At 34.3% G+C, this 20,282-nt stretch overlaps 1 pseudogene; it reads left to right on the top strand.

The window, feature by feature from the left end:
• The first annotated feature begins 1,488 nt into the window (after nt 1–1,488).
• Nucleotides 1,489–2,627, top strand: LOC122748796 (annotated as a pseudogene).
• Nucleotides 2,628–20,282: the final 17,655 nt, after the last annotated feature.

Here is a 20,282-nt window from a genome sequence, read left to right as displayed (position 1 = left end):
AATGTATGCCTCATAATAACATAAGAATTGAATAATCATACTTTCCCAAGAATTATTCCACCGTATGTTATGCCTTAACTATCACACAATTGAATAAATTGACAGAGGAGACACAAGATTTTATTGTACTTGTTTTCATATAACAAAATATTTTAAAATTACATATTTAGTTTTCTTTAAAAAATTGGTTATATGCAAGCTTCCGATGCAGTTAGATCTTGATATTACATATGTCCTGATTATGTAGATTCAAATACATTTGCTTGGGAAATAATATTCCTTTGAAACAATATATATGATCAAAAGCATGCTGTCAGCGTCATTCTATTTAATATTTTCAAAGCCTCCATACCTTCCTTTATGGATCTTACAGAAGTGGCACTATCCAAGGAGTTTAAACAGGCTTGTGACTTCATAAATGGCCAAAAGCAACTTGGGTTCTACATAGTATTATTCTCTATCTGTGCTATGTCCACTATGAACATCCTCCTCATCTTTTTCTCTCCTCCTCCTCCTTCTCATACTACTTTTATCAGAGAAACTTGCTGGAAATGTTCTCTCAATTTCTTGTTTCTCTTATAATTATAGCTGCATTGGTTTTGTTTATGTAAAAGCTTTTTAAATATTTTTGTAATCAAAAGTATCCATTTTATCACCTGTGAAATTAGTGTTTGTTTGTTCATATACTCCTTACCTATCCATACATCATGGTATTTTATCCATTCCTAATTTGTTAGAATGCTACCCTTTATGGGACAGCTAGTGTACAGTGGGTTAGAGATTTGGCCTAGATTCAGGAAGATTTATCTTCATGGACTTTAAGTCTGGCCTCAGACACTTACTTGTTATGTGATCTTATTTTTTTCCCCACTTTTTTTTTTTTTGCAGGGCAATAAGGGTTAAGTGATTTGCCCAGGGTCACACAGCTAGTAAGTATCAAGTGTCTGAGGCCAGATATGAACTCAGGTCCTTCTGAATCCAGGGCCAGTGTTTTATCCACTGTGCCACCTAGCTGCCTCACTAGCTATGTGATGCTGGGAAAAGCACTTAACTTCTTTGCCTCATTTTCTTCATTTGTAAAAAATGATCTGGAGAAGGCGATGGCAAACAAATCTAGTATTTTTGCCAAGAAAACCCCAAAAAGGAGTCACAAAGATTCAAACATGACTGAAGTGACTGAACAACAATGCATCATACTTTTTTCTCAATTACTTTACCCATTTCAAGATTATCTTTGTATATGTTATGTTTTTCTATTCTTATTTTCTGCCAGACTACCTTCCACTTTCCCCACAGTTTTTATTGAATAGTGAGCAACAAATTAATTTAATGTTTATGTGTTTGTAATAAAGTTTGAGATCTGGTGTAAACTTATCTTCAGGGATGAAAAGTATACACTATATGGATTAAAAGTAAATATCGAGGCCTGGTACTGAAGAGACAGTGGCATTATTGTTTAAGGAATAGAAGAAGGATATCAAAGCAGAACTGACTGATGAATTTAAGAGGATCAGTGGGAGATGACTTCTCTTATTCCTGGGTGATGGTACAGCAAGGGGTGGCCTTGTTAACAGTGCTGACAGATTGGCTGTTTTACCATGGATCCGTCTGCAAGTCCTAGCCTCCAGACCTCAACATCCAAGGGGAATATCAACTTGGGACCTTCAGCAAATCCAAATGCCAAGCCAACAGACTTTGACTTCCTGAAAGTGATTGGAAAAGGGAGCTATGGAAAAGTTCTCTTGGCCAAACGCAAGTCTGATGGGAAATTTTATGCTGTAAAAGTCTTACAGAAGAAATCCATCTTGAAAAAGAAAGAGCAAAATCACATCATGGCAGAGCGCAATGTGCTTCTAAAGAATGTGACGCATCCTTTCCTGGTGGGCCTTCGATACTTATACTCCTTTCAGACTTCAGAGAAGCTCTATTTTGTCCTAGACTACGTCAATGGAGGCGAGCTCTTCTTCCACTTGCAGCGGGAGCACTGCTTCCTAGAACCTCGAGCTAGATTCTACAATGCGAGGTGGCCATGTGCTATTGGGCTACCTGCATTCTCTGAACATCATTTATTAGGGTTTGAGAACCCGAGAACATTCTCTTGGACTGCCAGGGGTCATGTTGTGTTAACTGATTTTGGGCTTTGTAAAGAAGGAATGGAGCCAGAAGGAAACCACATCCACTTTCAGTGGCACCCCTAGTATTTGGCTCCTGAAGTATTGGAAAACAACTTATGACCAAACAGTGGACTGGTGGTGTTTGGGGGCTGTTCTTTATGAGATGCTCTGTGGCTTGCACCTTTCTATAGCCAAGATGTTTCTGAAATGTATGACAATACCTTCACAAGGCCTCTCCCGATTCCGAGGAGGCAAGACAGTGTCAGCCTGTGATATCCTGCATGGCCTTCTCCAAAAGGACCAGAAGAAAAGACTGGGTGCCAAAGCTGACTTTCCTCGAGATAAAGAATCATGTCTTCTTCAGTCCAATTAAACTGGGATGACTTATACCACAAGCGACTCACTCCTCCTTTCAACCCAAATGTGGTGGGGGGCCTGCTGAGCTTAAGACATTTCGACCCAGAGTTCACCAAGGAAGCAATTTCCAGTTCTATTGGTCGTACACCAGATTGACAGCTGGCAGCTCTGGGTCTTCCATTGCATTTTAGGTTTTTCTTATCACCTGGGGATGAGAATTTTTAAATTGCTAATAAGCCCAGGCATCATCTGTAAAGAGGTGTTCATGTTATTTATCATTGGAGTCAAATTGTACTGTCCTAAAGTGGAAGATGTGATAAGTATAACTGTACATTGTCCCAATTTTCTCATGCTGGACCATACAGCACTCTTAGGTGTTACATCGAAATGATATTCATTTGATGGGATAAACTTAATAGAAAGAAAGGAAAGAACAGAGGAAGAAAGAGAAGAAGGAAGAAAAGAAGGAGAGAAGGAAGGAAAAGAGGGTAAAGTGGGGTATGTGGCCTATTCAGGATGGGTCCTGATTTAGTTTATGTGCCAAGTGATGGGGCACCATCATGATCTAGTCTGTTGTAAGAAACTTACCTTTGTCAGTTCCCCTAATGGTAGTCAGGTATCAGAAGACTGATGTACAAGATACTTATTTATAAACCAGAAAACCAACTTATTACTCTACAATGAAGGTATAGCTGGCCTCAGAATCAATAATAGTTATTTTTACAGGGGTATTTTTAAATGAGTGAATTCAAAGAGTCTTGAAATAATTTGGAATATTAAATTATTCAAAGGTTACCTTTTGACCCAATAACTTCTATTATGGGGCATATACCCCAAGGAAATCAATGGCAGAAAGTATAGCAGCACTCTTTGTAGTAGCAAGCTGGAAATGAGATGGATGCCTATTTATTGTGGAGTGGCAGAACAAATTGTGATATGTGAATAGAGTGGAATATTAAATTTAAGAAATCATGACTATGAAGGTTTCAGAGAAACTCAGAAAGACTTGTGTAGAACTGAATGTGACCAAAACAAGTAGAAACCAAGAGAACAAGTACACAATGACCACAACAACATAAATGAAACACAACCTAAAAGTCAACCAGGATTGGAAACAATGAAAAGACCATTTGTGACTACTAAGAAATGTTAATGAAATATCTCTCTATCCTCTCAGCAGAGATATAGTGGAAACAGGTGTGGGATGAGGCCTATATTGTCCACAGTCAGTGTGTCAGTTGTTTTGTTTAACTTTAATAATGTAACAATAGTTAACATTTCTATTGTTCTTTAAAGTCAATAAAGCATTTTGCATACATTAAAAAAAAAAGTAAATATCAAGGGGGCAGTTAAGTGGCACAGTGGATAAAGCACTGGCCTTGGATTCAGGAGTACCTGAGTTCAAATCCAGGGTCAATCACTTGACACTAGCTGTGTGACCCTGACCAACTCACTTAACCCTCATTGCTGCACCCCCCCCCGAAAAAAAGTAAATATCAAACGTCAAGAGATCCTCGATATAGAATATTGAGAAATGTTTCAATAAAAGAATATCAGGGAAACGTAGGCAATTTGGTCAGTCAAAAGACAGTCAATATTCAGGATCTCTTTTTCCCTAAAGTTTTTGTATACTATTAGGTTAAGATAGTTATATCTGTTGAAGCACCTAATACAATTAAACACTTTAGAATTTTGTTTGTTTGTTTTATTAACCCAATCACTTTCTTGAATACTGGTATTAGCAAATATTCACTGTTTCCAATTTTTAGCCAAGTCATATCCAGAAGTATTAGACTTAACACATAAACATGTGTAATATTTTAAAGAATATTTTTTATCCCATTTCCCTCAAAAGAGTGGCATATCATTTTCACTTACTTTTTCCATCAATTTTTTCCAAAGGTGTTCTTTTTTCAAATAATGCTTTCTAGGTAGGGATTTTGACAACTAAGGGCAATTTGTGCTTATTACATATCAAACATAGAAGCTTAAATAATGTCTTCTTATTAAGGCTTTGGACAGAAACCATTCAGTGAATCAAATAACACTGTCTTCCTGTCTTGCATATCTGTAGATTTTAATGGTCTTCTTGCTTTTATAAGGCATTAACAAAAGTCCCGTTATTATTTATACCCACTATGAATTGAAAATTCACTTTTAAGTCCACAAATTGATTTATCAGAACTTGATGAGTGTATTGCAGTGGTTTTCATTGTGTTAAAGACTTTCCATTAATCACTGAGCATTTACAAGCAAGAAACCCTAGTTCTTTTTTAAATTTTTTCTTCATGATATGTTTTTTAGGGTAAGAATTGAAATTTTCAAGACTGTTACTAGATCTTTTAAACAAAATTTTTCCATCTTCAAAAATATGGTGGCAAGTAAGGAATGAAAAATGATTGTTGTCCTCATTAACATACATATTGGAACCAGTTTCAAAGGTTTAATTTACTTAAAAATAACTATGTCTTCTTAACACTTTTCCTCTCACTCAAAATGTTTGGGTTTCAGGTAAAGAAAAGGAAATATGTAGTAAATTGATAAACTGGAAATTCCAACGTGTTAAAAAATTGAGGGTAATTTTCATCATAATATTACAAAGTTAAAATCAAAACATATATTAAACGAAAAACCTGAAAAATACTTTTAGAAAGAAGCTCTTCTTAGGAGCACAAAAATATTTAAGTTGCATGAAGTCCAAATTACTCCAACCACTAACCCTTATATATTTTAACACCTTATATTTTACAATGAATTTAATATATATAATTTCTCATTTGACCTTCACAATAATCTAGTGACATTACTTGTGCAAGTATTATTAATCCCACTTTATAGATGAGTATCTTGATGTTTGGATCAGTTAAGCAAGTTAAACCACTTGCTCAACTTCACATAAGTTAGTATTAGAAATAAGGTTTTTACCTAGGAATTATTACACATTTTGCACACAAGAAAATACAACAATTCTCCATTGAACATAAGACCATTTAAAATGAAACATTTTTATTTGAAGCCAAAAATATGCAAAAGCAAATAAAGAAAAAAATACATACCACATGTAATTGATTAGGATATATCACATAAATTTATTCCTGCTGGGATTAAACAATTTCTGTGTATTTTTTACCTGCCAAACATCACATAATACACAACTGCATGCCTACAAGCTTCACTTATGGGTCACACATTTTCTCAAAGTTGCAAGTTTTTTTTTTCTGTAGCAATCTAACTTTTTAGTATTACCTCCACATCAGAGTTAAAATGCTAACTCACCTGCCAAAGAATCAGCTCTGATGAGTCTCTGTAGTACAAAGTAAACACTCCTATGGCATAGGAGATAGATTAATAGTCTTGCAGTCAGGATAACCTTGCACTGAAACCTGTTTCTGTCATTGTGTGACTATGGACAAGTCACTTAACTTCATTAACTTTCAGTTTCTTCATCAGTTTCTTCATAATGGGCATAATCATTCCCATAATGCTCACAGGACTGCTATGACAAGCATACAGTGAGATAATAGATGTAAAGATCTTTGCAAAATATAAAATCTCTATAAATATCAGCTACTTTTATTATTTTTTCCAGGGCAACGAGAGTTAAGTGACTTGCCCAGGGTCACACAGGTAGTAAGTGTCAAGTGTCTAAGGTCATATTTGATCTCAGGTCCTCCTGAATCCAAGGCTGGTGCTTTATCCACTGCTCCACCTAGCTGCCCCCTATTATTTTGTTCTAAAGAAGAATGGTGGTATAACTAATACAAAGATTAGAAAATTTAGAACAGTTTCTTTTGCATTGAAGGTGATAATTCAAGGGGTGGATGAATTGAACGGACTGACTTTTTTATACATGAGATTCACCTTTCTGATTCCATTTCAATTTTATCAATGTTGAAATTAGTATGCATTCCCTAACTATACAGGAGGAGAGGAAGTTACTTTGTATTCTGTTGGGACGAAGAGAGAAAATAACCTAAAATTTAAAACTACAAGTAACATGTAACAAAGCCTGTGCCTCCACTGATAACAGAGTCAGCATAATATATAGTTCAACATTCTATAATGTATAAAGCATCAGCATGCATCTATAAATAAATCCCTCATGTATATGGCTGTGTAACACACCAAGCTCTATTCTACTTTCCATCAAAATCAACAATTGCATCTCCTACAGGGGATCCGAAAAGGCCTGTCTATAGCAATGGTCTATTTTCGAAAACACGGTCATGGAATAAAGAGTGTTTCCAAACTGTAAAAACTTACTGGACAGATTTATGATTTCATATGAATCCCCATGTACTCCGAAGGGAACTTAACCAAGGAAACAAAACCCTCTCTGTTTATGAGATTTCTTGTTACATAAATTCTCCCTCAAGTGGTTTCACCCTGTGTGTGGGTGGATAGTTAAGTCTCTCCACACAGAAAGAGTTGAATATGAACTACATGTGAATAAACAGGAACTATTTTCCTTTCTCTTGTTAGCCTAGCACACATGCCAAGTTTTCCTGTTTCCTGTAAAGTGGCTATGGTCACTATCTAGTTTAAAATAGCTGTTATTTTAGATCAGGGAGGGCTTTACTCAAAGTTAATAATCTCATGAAGTCTTCATAATTTATTTACATTAAAAATGTGAGAAACCCATGTGAATACATGTTATCAACTAATAAGATAGTGAATTTATTCAAAGTAATGACAGAATCTAGAACTGATAGGAATCATTAAAGGTTATCCATTTCAACTTCTTCACTTTATAGATCAGGCAAAGGCCCAAGTAGTAGCATAATATAGTTCTGTGCTATAAAACACAACTAGAAAGGGGGCCACTATACCATACAAAAGGATCCCTGCTGCTGCAGATTGACTTAGAAAACTATATATTAATGCAGTCTTTGTTCTATTCTTTTTATTAATTTTGTTAATTATTTCCCAATTACATTTTAATTTGGTTATGATGCACTTAAGATTGTTTCTGCAGGATTAAGACTGCATACTTCAAACCTCCGAGTTCAAATACTGGTTTGTTCCATTACAAAACGTATTGCCAATTAAGCAAAGGTATGATTAGAGAAATGAAGAAGCTGATATTTTTGACATTAATGTTCTGCTTTCTGGAGATGTATCTATAACAATAGTTACTATATTACAATTATGTAATACTAATAATTTATAATAATTAACATTTACATAGCATGCATTATGTTCCAGGCACTGTGCTAAGAGTTTTATAATTATCATCTCATTTTATCAGCAAAACAACCCTAGTAGGTAGGTGTTATTATCATCCCCATTTAACTGATGAGGAATCTGAAGCAAACTTATTTACTTAACTAGGATCACATATCTAATAAGTGTCTGAGGACAGATTTAAACCTAGGTCTTCTTGACTATAGCACTGCCAGGATTCTATCCACCATATCCTTTAGCAGTTTGCTGTAGGCAGAGAAAATCATCAAGGAGTAGCAATCAAATGGCGGAGAATACTTACAATCTAGAAGCCATAAGAATACGGATTTCTTAATCCTTATAGAGCTGGCAGAAATTTGACATTTCATATTCAATAAGGTGGGATTATGTTAGAATGAGTAAAGGGAAATTTGCTATTGGAACAGCATGAGATTGTTAGAATGCTGAACAGCTACAGAAGCAGGTACATCTTTTTGCCTTGCACCATAAGAAAGAACTGATGACTAGAAAGCTGGGTGAGCTTCAGAGTATGAAGAAATACCTCTGTGGGAGAAAGGCAGATGAATTAATGTTATGAAGGAACTCAGAGAACCATCTGTAATGGCTAGGAATACCCTACAGAGTTTGGGTACCGGGTCCTTGACCTCTTTTTCTTTGTTGTTTTGCTCAGGAAGTTGGGCTCCATCCTTGATCCTCTGGCCTTTGTCCACCATGCTACAGAAGCCTTATCAAACTGGAAGCTCCCTGGGTCCCTAGCATTCTCACCCCAGAAGTTCACTCTGGTCCCCAAGCTATGCACAACAGAAGTATATCCAGCCTCCAAAAGCCCCTCTATCTTACCAGTTCCTCTGAAAGTCTCCATTTTAAGCCCAATGCTCAGGACAACTATGTCTTTATGTTTCTGTGGTCTCCACTCCTGGCTCATTCAAGACTTTCTCCATGTTACCATGGCACTGCAACATCACCCTCTGTCCTCTACCCCCTTTCAATTTCTTTTATGTGTTTGTTGTCTTCCCCCATTAGAATATAAGCTTCTTGAGGGAAGGAACCGTCTGACTTTCATCTTATATTCTCAGTGCTAAGCACAGTGCTTGGCATAGTAAATGCTTAATAATGCTTACTGACTTGACAAACTAAATTGTCAATGCCACTCTCAGAGTGTCGATCAGAGAAAAATCAAACAGGTTTCTTTGTTTTCAATTCACCTTCTCCTCTACATGTTTGGTATTAGACATCAGTTTAATATTGTTTCCCTATTATATTCTACATCCATTTTATTGTAATTCAGTTTATCTTCATATAAAACATCTGTGGTCCACAGATTAACGTGATCTTTTTGCTTCACAGCATTCAACTATATGAAAAGGTACTTTTCCAGATTAACAGCAGTGGCTACTTAGAGACTTTGTCATCTATGCTAGTTTATTTGTGTATGTGTGAGTGTGTATCTATATCTACATCATCTATCTATCTATCTATCTATCTATATATGTGTGTATAGATATTTTTCATTAATTAATTTGGTGGGGCAATGAGGGTTAAGTGACATGCATATAGCTAGTATGTGTCAAGTGTGTGAGGATAGATTTGAATTCAGGTCCTCCTGAATCCAGAGCTGGTGCTTTATCCACTGCACCACCTTATTGCCCCCATTTGTATATTTTTTAGAAACTCTATAAAGTTCCATAGTCAGGACTTTAAAACTGAACACAAGGCCATTGTTTCTGGATTACTGAGTCTTCTGGTATAACTTGGATTATGCCAAATGGACTCACTAAATTCCCAACTTGGATTAAAAATGAGGAGAAGAGATCATAGCTTTGGAACCCTGGGACAAAAATCTCCACACCTCACCTAAATTGGAGGGTCCAGCAAGGAATTGTGGATAAAGGGGAAAGGAGAAGGCAAAGGAGAGGGAATATAAGACTGGAAAGTCCCCCCTCTGAAGTTGCCCAAGGGCAGTGTCTGGGGGATTTAATTGTGTCCCTTTTCCTAGAAGAGAGCACCATCTAGCAAAAATATCGCAACCATGACAATTTCAAAACCTGCAGATTACCTTTATGTTTATATTTGATTTGTTTATAAATCTTTCAGGAGAATATAAACAGTAAAACGGCTATTTATAATGTACTGTTATATAAGTCAAGACATTTATATTTGTAGTAGTAATACTACCTAGCATATATAGCAACTAGCACTTTCAGGTATGTAAGTGCTTTACCTGGGTCATCACGTTTGAGACTCTTGAGAACCATGGGAGTTTGGTGCTATTATTATTCACATTTTATAATTCAAGTAACTGGGGCAACAAAGGATAAATGACTTGCCTAGTCACACAGTTAATGCATTGGGCAAGATTTGAATTGAAGTCTTCCTGACTCCACACCCAGATTTCTGTCCATTGCAACATCAAGTTACCTGGAGATAGATTTTTGGAGAAGTAATTCTTGTTCCTTTAGGAGAAAAGCTAAAGTGAAATGTGTCCATGGAATTTGGTTTAAAAGAGATCCCCATATTATGAATCATCTCCATCTTTAAAAAGTAAGGAAATATTTACCATATGGAGATAATCAAAATAATTAATAATAAAATTGATTTTATGTGATTTTTTAAAAGTAGCAATGTATAAAGCTAGAGGTGTTTTTTGAAGGGAGAAAAGGAGGGTTTATGAAAGCAACTTTATGACATATGCTTGTTCTTTCATCCTGAAATTTACTTTACTCTTTGACTCGGGCAATTTTCTAATAAATGTTACATACAAACTGCTGCTATTCACTGGTAAAAGGAATCTACTTTGTAGTTTACCATACCAATGAAATTGCAGCAGACGTGTATGTGTTTTTGTAAGATATGTATGTGTACACACAAATATATATCGATATGTGCACATGTGTACCTGCACATATATGTACTGCATATTTATGTGCACTCATACATGAGAATATGTATCTTTTGACTGTGAGCTGCTGGAGAACATGTATTTTACCTCTTTTTTATCTTTTAGAGCTTAGTACAGAGCCTAGCACACATGACGTATCACAAGTATACATACATGGTTGCTATGTGAAAATGCAAAACTTTTGTCTCAAAGAATGTAAGATCTTCCAGGGCAAGGGACTTGCTTTGTTTTATTTTCTGTTTTTTTGTTTCTCCAATGCTTAGCAAAGTGCCTAGAATAGTTTCAGCCCATTTATTCATTATCCCACTAATAGAGCACATGGGAGGCATCCATGGGAAGAGAAGGCTCAACCTTAAAAGAACAATGATTGCAAGGCATTTGTGTAGAGCACCCATAAGCACATTAAGCAATGGCAATCCACAACTCATGGTGCTATATAGCCTGAATGTCTTGCCAAAGTATAAAGACTTCAGAATTTTTTGAATGAGAAAACCCAGGAAAGAAACAAATTATGGATTCTAAAATCAACATTTACTACCTCCTTGGCTGTACAGAAGCCCTATTATCACTGCATGCAGTGGCCACAATTGTCATCCTCAATTTTAAAAAATCATTTATCATCATATACCAGCCCTTTTTGCTAAAGACCCACATGCTGTCACAAACAGAATTCTTTCAGCAATGAACATGAAATGTACACAGATAAATTTGTTTAATGCTTCACATATTATATCTACATAAACTGAATACAATAAGGCTATCGTTTTTGATACTATACTGTTTGATAATATAGGTAATAGATGATAAAATATGAAGTTTACTGAAGTTGTAGATAGGAATAACAATAATGATAAAAAAAATGAACCCTTAAATAACATTTAAGGTTTGCAAAGCACTTTATATGTTAATTCATTTGATCTTCACAACAATCTGTTGTTGTAGATTGGTGCTATTATTGTCATTTGACAGATAAGGAAACTGAAGGAAAAGGGAGGTTAAGTGACTTGTCCAGGATCACAAAGCTAGTGTCTGAGGCCTTATATGAAATCAGGCCCTTCTGATATCAACTCTCAGCCCTAACCTCTTCTAGCTATATATAGTATTATCTAAAAGTCATCAAATTATATCTTCAAACATGTTTACCATCAGATTAAACTTAAACTTTAAATTAAAATTACATTGACATGTTATAAAAACAATCATTATCTTTGGCTTTAAAATAGTATCTAACATTTTAAGGTTCTTAAATTATGACATGTACATTCTATCAATTGATTCTCATAACACTGAGTTAAGTGTTTTTGTCCACATTTTATGGGTAAGGAAACAATTCAGAGATTAAAAGACTTGCCCATCATCACACAGCTAGTATTTATCAGACACTATATTTGAACAATTTTCTCCTGACTCCAAGTCTGCCATTCATTCCACTCCCTCACACTATTGTAAAGTGAGAAAACAAAATAAACCATGTAAGACTTAATAGCCCTAAAACCTTTTCCATACTAGTCTTATTCTTCCAGGTACATAAACTATCATAATTCATTTTCTTCCTCAAACTCTGGATCATAGGCTCAAATGATTATTATCACTTTAACTTAGGTGACCCTAAGTAGATGCTAATTCAAAGCACACTTTCAAAATCCTTGACTTTATATCGCATATTTCAAAAACTGCTTCAGTGAGAACAATTTTGCTGCATTATTACTCAGGTATAACTAAAGAAAAAAGCCCAAGGCAATGTCACTGTGGCTTTCTAATACATCTGACATTTGGGTAATTCAACAAGATAATGAACAGTAATTAGCTTGTAAGTGAGCCCAATACTAGTCACATCTCTTTTACTAAAAGAACAATACTTTCCTGTCAGTTACATTTTCTGCCTTAAAATCCCATGCAGTAACTTGGGAGAATTAACTGGGCCACTATCCTGTTGTGAATTTCCTTCAGTAGGTGACCAGCATCTATTAGATCAAAGCATGTGATGAAAATATAACGTCCCACCTCTGTCAAATTAGGTCTTCTACACAAATGTAAGTCTGATGTTAACAGCTTATATACTTTCCAATGAATTCATCTTTTAATTTGGAGTGCTTAAGCGACAACATAAATAATCTTATTTTAAGAAACAAGTTATTAAACTCTCTGTTACTCAAACACGGAGCTTTTTTTCTTCACTAATTGCTTTCTTGAGAATTTCAAATATATCTTTTCCCCTTCCAGTCAGCAACTTAGGAAAAAAATATGTCAAATATAATTTGGAAAACAACCAAACCATTTAGAGGCTGATAAATTAGCTTTACATGTTCCATTTAATACAGGTAGTTACAGGCAGAAATATTTCACTCTTGAATTAAAATTACCTGTGATAAGCCTCCAGATGGAGCATTAATACAAAAACAAAAAACAAAAACTGTAGGAAAAGATATCTGTAAATTACATTTAGTTCATTCACTATAATCAAACAATCAATTAAATACTCCTCCTCCTCTCACATAAAGGCAATTTAGGGAAAAACAACAACAAAGACAAGAACAAAACCTTCCTCATGTCACAGTAATTCCAAATAATTAAAACAAAGTTTTCCCTTTGGGTGTTCATTTTAAGAATTTTATCACATTTAAGAAAATAGAAAACCACCACTAATTCTTCTTTTGCATTTTAAGAATAATATGCCAAGTTTAATGATATATTTTTTAAAAGATCCACTGTATTGAATTATGAAAACAGTTAAATTACTTAGTCATTATTGTTAACTGTTTAATGAATGAATTTATAGAAATGGATTATGGGAATCTCAAAGTGCTGATGATGTGTAATTCACTTTAACTTCATATTTCACTTGTCTCTTCTCCCCTTCTCAGCACCTTCACCAAAAAAGTCTTATTTTTTAACTGATTTCATTTTAAAAGGTAATCTTGGGGGCCAAGATGGAGGATAGAGAAAGCTCTCAGCTGAGCTCTCCCAACATTCCTCTCCAAACTATTTCAAATGGAGTTCTGGAGTGGCAGAGCCAACAAGAGGTCAGAGTGAGACATTCTTCTTGCCCAAGAAAACATAAGAGTTTTGAAAGAGTAAATCTGTGACATGCAGGAGGAGGCAGAACCAGAGCACACATGGATGAAACACCCATGGGTAGGACTAGGTGGTGGTGACAGAAGCAGCAATAGAAGCAGCTTGGGGAGTTCTCAAGCCAGAGACAATAAGGGCACCTGGCAACTTGTCAGAAAGAAATTACAGGGGACCCCTATGCTACCAGTGGAAATAGAATCCGAAGCTGTTTAGTAGGAGGGATTGGAAGCTCTGAGGGACACTATCACTTCAGGCTCCAAAGGATCAGGGACTCTGTAAAGCTTCTGGTCTCACGGGAACAGGGCCAGGAAGAGCAGCATCCATTGTCATTCCAAGTAATCAGGAAACCTTCCTTCATAAAGACTACTGTACAGACCAGGAGAGTAATGACCACCTCCCTCTCCAAAACATATTACACTGGAAGCACTGAAAACTTCCAATCCCCAGAACTTGCTCTGAAAACAAAAGTGGAAAAAAGCCTGCACCTTGAGGCAGTGCCAGCATTATCATAAAGATCCTAATCATGAAATAAAATAGAAAATTAGAAAAAAAAAAAAGACAAAACCCAAAACAAAAGAACCTGACCATAAAAAAAAGTATGGTGACAGGTAAGATCAAGACATGAACTCAGAAAAAGACAATTAATATAAAACTGCTACAAACAAAGACTCAAAGGGGGGCAAAAGTGAATTGGTGAATTGTATACAACCCCAGGAAGGAGTCCTGGAAAAAAAAAACAAAAACCTAAAATAATTAGAAAAACAACTGATATGGAAAGCAGTCCAAGGAGAGATGATTCAAGTATTACTGAATTACCTGAAAGTAATGATCAAAAAAAGAGCCTAAATATAATTTTTTCCAAAAATTGTCAAGGAAAATAGCCACAATATCCTCAAACCAGATGGTAAAATAGAAATTGAAATAATCTACCAAACATCAATGGCAAAAGATCCCAATATGAAAACTCTGAGGAATATTGTAGCCAAACTACAGAGCTTTCAGCTCAAAGAGAAAATAATTCAAGCATCTAGTAAAGAAAGCATTAAAATATCATGGAGCCACAGTCAGGATAACAGAAGATTTAGCTGCTACTATATTAAAGGAGCAAAGTGATTAGAATATGATATTCTGGAAGGCAAAAGAGTTGGGATTCCAACCAAAAATAACCTGCCCAGCAAAAATGTGTATAATCCTTCAGAGGGAAAAATGAATATTTAATGAAATATAGGACTTTCAAGAATTCCTGATGAAAAGACCAGAGATCAGGGGCAGCTAGTACATGCAGTGGATAAAACACTGGCCCTGGATTCAGGAGGACCTGAGTTCAAATCCAGCCTCAGACACTTGACACTTACTAGCTGTGTGACCCTGGACAAGTCACTTAACTCTTTGCCCCCCCAAAACAACAAAACAAAAAACCAACCAAACAAACAAAATACTGGAGCTGATAAGGAAATTTTGCTAAGAGATATGAGACAAGATAAGCATAAAAAGTTAAATATCAAAGGAAATTAATAAAGCATTCAATAAGGTAAACTATCTTTTTGTATGGGAAGATGAGACATGTATCTTCTAAGAATTTACTATTAATACAGCATAAGGAGAAGCCAGAAAAAGAGAGTATGGGAATGAGATGATTATATTGGTAATAGAAATGTATGTATATGTGTGTGTGTGTGTGTGTGTGTGTGTGTAAGTAACCAACAATGCCCACCAGCAAGAAATAGAAAGACAATATGACACAGTCTCCATATTACTAAGATAGATCTATAAGTGAATTCTATCAAACATTTAAGGGACAATTTACCCCAATATCATATAAATTGTCTGAGAAAGTAGGTAAATACGGAATGCCTTTTATGACACAAATATGGTTTTGATACCTTAACCAAAGAGAACAAAATCAGAGAAAGAAAACTATAGATATATTTCCTTGATGAATATTTCTGATAAAATTTTAAATAAAATACCAGCCAGGTGATTACAGCAAAATATCAAAAACAACAAATTATGACCAGGTGGGATTTATACCAGGAAGGCAGGGCTGGTTCACTATTAGGAGACCATTTGTGTAATTGAATAAATTAATAACAAAACCAACAAAAATCATATGATTATATCAATAGATGCAGAAAATGGTTTTGACAAATATAATGCCTATACTTCATAAAATACTAGAAAGCATAGGAATCAAAAGAATCATTCTCAAAATAATAAGTAGCATCTGTCTAAAACCAAAAGCAAGCATTATCTGTGAGATAAACTTGAAACCCAGTAAGACCAGGAGTGAAGAAATGATGCCCATTATCACCACTATTATTCAATATTGTACTAGAAATGCAAACTACAACAATTAGAGAAGAAATATAAATTTAAGGACTAAAAATAGATAAGAAAACAAAATTACATTCTTTGCAGATTATATTGTTATACTTAGAGAACTATAGAGAATAAACTAAAAAAAATGTTGAAATAACAACTTCTGCAAAGTTTTAGGATATAAAATAAACCCAACATACAACAGTATTTTTATATAGTGCAAACAAAATACTGTCACAAGAGTTAGAAAGAGAAATTCTAGTTAAAATAATGAGACAATATATAATACTTGGGCATCTACCTGCCAAAACAAATCTAGGAATTATATGAATATAATTACAAAACACTTTTCCCATTAAACAATTAGACAAATATAAAATGCTCATGAGTAGGTCAAGCTAATATAATAAAGATGACAATTAAACCTAAATTAACATATTCAGTGCCAATCATACTATCAAAGAAATTGTTTATAAAGCTAGAAAAAAATAGTAACAAAATTCATCCAGAAGAATCAATGGTCAAGCATATCAAGGAAATCAATAAAAAAACAAATGTCAAAATGCTGCTCCAGTAATTACAGATTTGAAACTATTTTACAAAACAGTAATCATCAAAACAGTCTAGTTCTGGCTAAGACTTAGAGTGGTAGATCAGTGAATAGATTAGGCATATAATATATGGAAATAAAGCAAGTAATCTACTGTTTGATAAACCCATAGATCCAAGCTTTTGGTGTAAGAACTCAATATTTGACAAAAAATTCTCGGAAAACTAGACAACAGTTTTACAGAAACTAGGCATAAACCAACATCTCACATTTTATATCAAGATGAAGGCAAAATGAGTATATAGGGGAATATGAAAAAATGTGCCTGTTAGAACTATGGATAAGGCAAGAATTTATGACCAAACAAGAGATAGAGTACATATTAGGTTATGATAAAGGGAAATTGAGATTATATGGAATTAAAAAGCTTTTGCACAAATAAACCTAATGCAGCTAAAATTAGAAAGAAAACCAGAAACTGAAAAAAAATACATTGAGATTCTCTGATAAAGACCTCATTTCTCAAATATTTAGGTAATTGAGACAAATATATAAAAATAAAGCTATTCCATAGTTGATAAATTGTCAAATGTTATGAATAGGAAAATTGAAGATGAAAGTAAAGCTATTAATAGTCACATGAAAAAATTCTCCAAATCACTATTCAGTAGAGAAATGCATATTAAAACAATGTTGTAATACTACCTCATATCTATCAGATTGATTAACCTGACAGAAAAAAACATACTGACAAATACTGGAAGGGATGTGGCAAAACTGTAACACATGCCCACTTGGTGGAATTGTGAAATAGTTCAACCCTTCTAGAAAATGATTTGGAACTGTTCCCAAAGGCCAATAAAACTGTGCATGCCCTTTGACCCAGCAATATCATTACTAGGTCTGAAGCCAAATGATATCAAACAAAAAAGAAAAGGACCTATGTATGCAAACATATTTATAGCATCTCTTTTTCGTAGTTGCAAAGAATTGGAGATAGAGGGAATTCCCATCAGATGGGGAATGTTTGAACAAGTTGTAGCATATGATTATAATGGAATGCTATTAAGCCATAAGAAATAATGAGTAGGTTGATTTTGCAACAAAACCAAACCAAACCTGGGAAGTTTTATAGGAACTAATGCAAAGTGAAGTGAGAACAGCAAAGAAAGCACTGTACAAAGTAACAGTAATATTACAAGGTTGATCCAACTGTGAAAGACTTAGTTTCTCTGATGAAGACAATGACCCAGGACAATTTTAAGGAACCATGATTAAAAATACTATCAATTCCAGACACAGAATGAATGAACTCTGAATGTAGATTGAAGTATACTGTTGTTACTCTTTTTTTTTTTCATTATTTTGTTGTTGGTTTTTTTTCCCACTACATGGCTAATATAGGAATAAATTTTACATGAATTCACTTGTATTATTGGCATGAATTTTTGCTTTCTCAAAGAGGAGGAACAGATAAAGAGAAGAGAGAATTTGAAATTCAAAATTTATATATACATATGTATTTTGAAATTACACACAAATGGGAATATTTAATGAAATAAATAGAAGTAATTTTTTAAAAAAGATAATCTTCAAAATCAAGGCAACTGGTAACATAATTTCAAAGAAAAGAATATGTTTTATCAGAAAATAAAAAAGAAAAAGGAAAAAAATAACCATGTTCCTCTTTTGACTTTCATAGTAAATTTCCATAATCAGGGGACCTAATCTGTATAAGTTTTTGTGATTTTAATATTATATCTTTTAACAGATTAATACTAAAAAATCTGATCTGTAAATAAAAGCAATTAAGACTTATTTTGACCAACTATATGCCAGTAAAACTGACAATCTAAGTGGAATTCATGAAAAAGTTTCACAGGCAAAGGCATCCACTCGTAGCAGTTCTCACAGTGAAATTCATTTTTGATTCTGACAATTTGGTTTTCTTCCTTTTTATTTTAATCAAATTAACCAATGGTTTGTTTATTTTGTTGGTTTTTCATAAAATCAGCTTTTAGTTTTATTTGTTAGTAAATTCAATTTTCAAGATTTCCACTTTGGTGTTTAATTGGGGGTTTTAGAATTTGTTCTTCTTCTAGTGCTTTTTTGTTGTTGTTACATGCTCAATTTATTGATCTGTTCCTTTCCTCTTTTACTGATCAGTCTGTGTCCTTTACAGGATGGTATTCCTATGATCATAACAATGTTCCTCTTTTGACTTTCATAGCAAATTTCCACAATCACGGGACCTATACTATATAAGCTTTTGTCATTTTAATATTATATCTCTTAATAGATTAATACTAAAAAATCTGATCTATAAATAAAAATGTTTCTATTTTTGATGTGATTTTGTGGTCAATTCCATATACTAGGCAACTAGGTAAAGGAATGTTTACTTTTGCAATCCCCTTGCTCAATAATTAAATATTCATGTATAAGTTTAGAATCTTAGAGTATCTCATTCTGTCAAGATGATGTAATGAAACACACACATATCAGAAAAGGGGAGGATAAGACAAAGATGTAAAAGGTTTTATTTTTATTTTAATGGAATATTAAAAATTGAGAAAGCAACAATATTAGATTGTTTCTTTATGAACTAGGAGATTTGATAGCTAGCTAGCTAGATAGGTATGCATGATTAGAAAACTGATACATGGGTATACATATGCATAAATATCATATATATGTGTATATACATATATGTGGGTATGAACGATTAGTTTCCAAATGTTTCTAGTGGAATATAAATACTTGAGTAGGTTTTAATAATATGTTCTTAAAAGGAGATGAAGGTTTCTACATTTAAAATCACACTAAATATTGGTTAAGATTATAGCAATATTTTAAAAGGATTATACATCCTGACCAGTTGGGATTTATATCAGGAATGCAGGGTTTGTTCAATATTAGGAAACTATCAGCATAACTGACCATGTCAATTACAAAACCAACAGAAATTATATGATTATCTCAATAGATATAGAAAAATATCTTTGATAAAATAAAACATCCATTCCAAGAAAGGAAGGAAGGAAGGAAGGAAGGAAGGAAGGAAGGAAGGAAGGAAGGAAGGAAGGAAGGAAGGAAGGAAGGAAGGAAGGAAGGAAGGAAGGAAGGAAGGAAAAAATGAAAATTACTAAGCTTCAGCTTGTATTCAGAAAACATAAGTTCCTTCTCTGGAGGCAGATAATATTGAGGATCATTATTGTTTTACTTTACCTTTTTGTAACATGATGTTTATGTCTACCTGGAAGAAAGATATACCTTAATTAATTTCATTTATTGTTAAGCATCATGGTCTTCCTTTTTCAATTTTGGTATTCTGAAAGTTTTCTCTTTATATTAACTTCACCTGAGAAAAATGACTTATGGAAAAATAAAGTTGATTTTCAGCATTCTGCAGGTGGAAGACAATGGGACATTTGAGGATCCCCTAAATTATTTGGTTATTGCACTAGTCATCTCTATGAGAGAGGATTTTCCTGAAAATAAGTTTCTTGGCTACCAGGGAATTGTGTGTTGCTTGGGTTTACAATGCCTCCCTTAGTAGAAAGAACTAATGTCCAAGCAAACTCCCAAGTTACAACCAGCAGATATTAGAATAATGCAGTTGAGGATAGAGGAGTAATGTGGTGCTGTGCCATGATTATGGCTAGCACCAAATGGGGAATTGTGAGAGAGTCAGCTCAGTCAGTAGAAGGCCTTCATTTTGAAACCTTGTTTTTAACCTTGAAAACATGGCAGGCAGCTGCCTAAAATGATGGGGTGCAGTCTTACT

The sequence above is a fragment of the Dromiciops gliroides genome, chromosome 3, assembly GCF_019393635.1.
Source record: "Dromiciops gliroides isolate mDroGli1 chromosome 3, mDroGli1.pri, whole genome shotgun sequence".
Classification (NCBI taxonomy): Eukaryota; Metazoa; Chordata; class Mammalia; order Microbiotheria; family Microbiotheriidae; genus Dromiciops; species Dromiciops gliroides.
The sequence above is the reverse complement of the archived record's forward strand: the minus strand, read 5'-3'. Positions and strand labels throughout refer to the sequence as shown.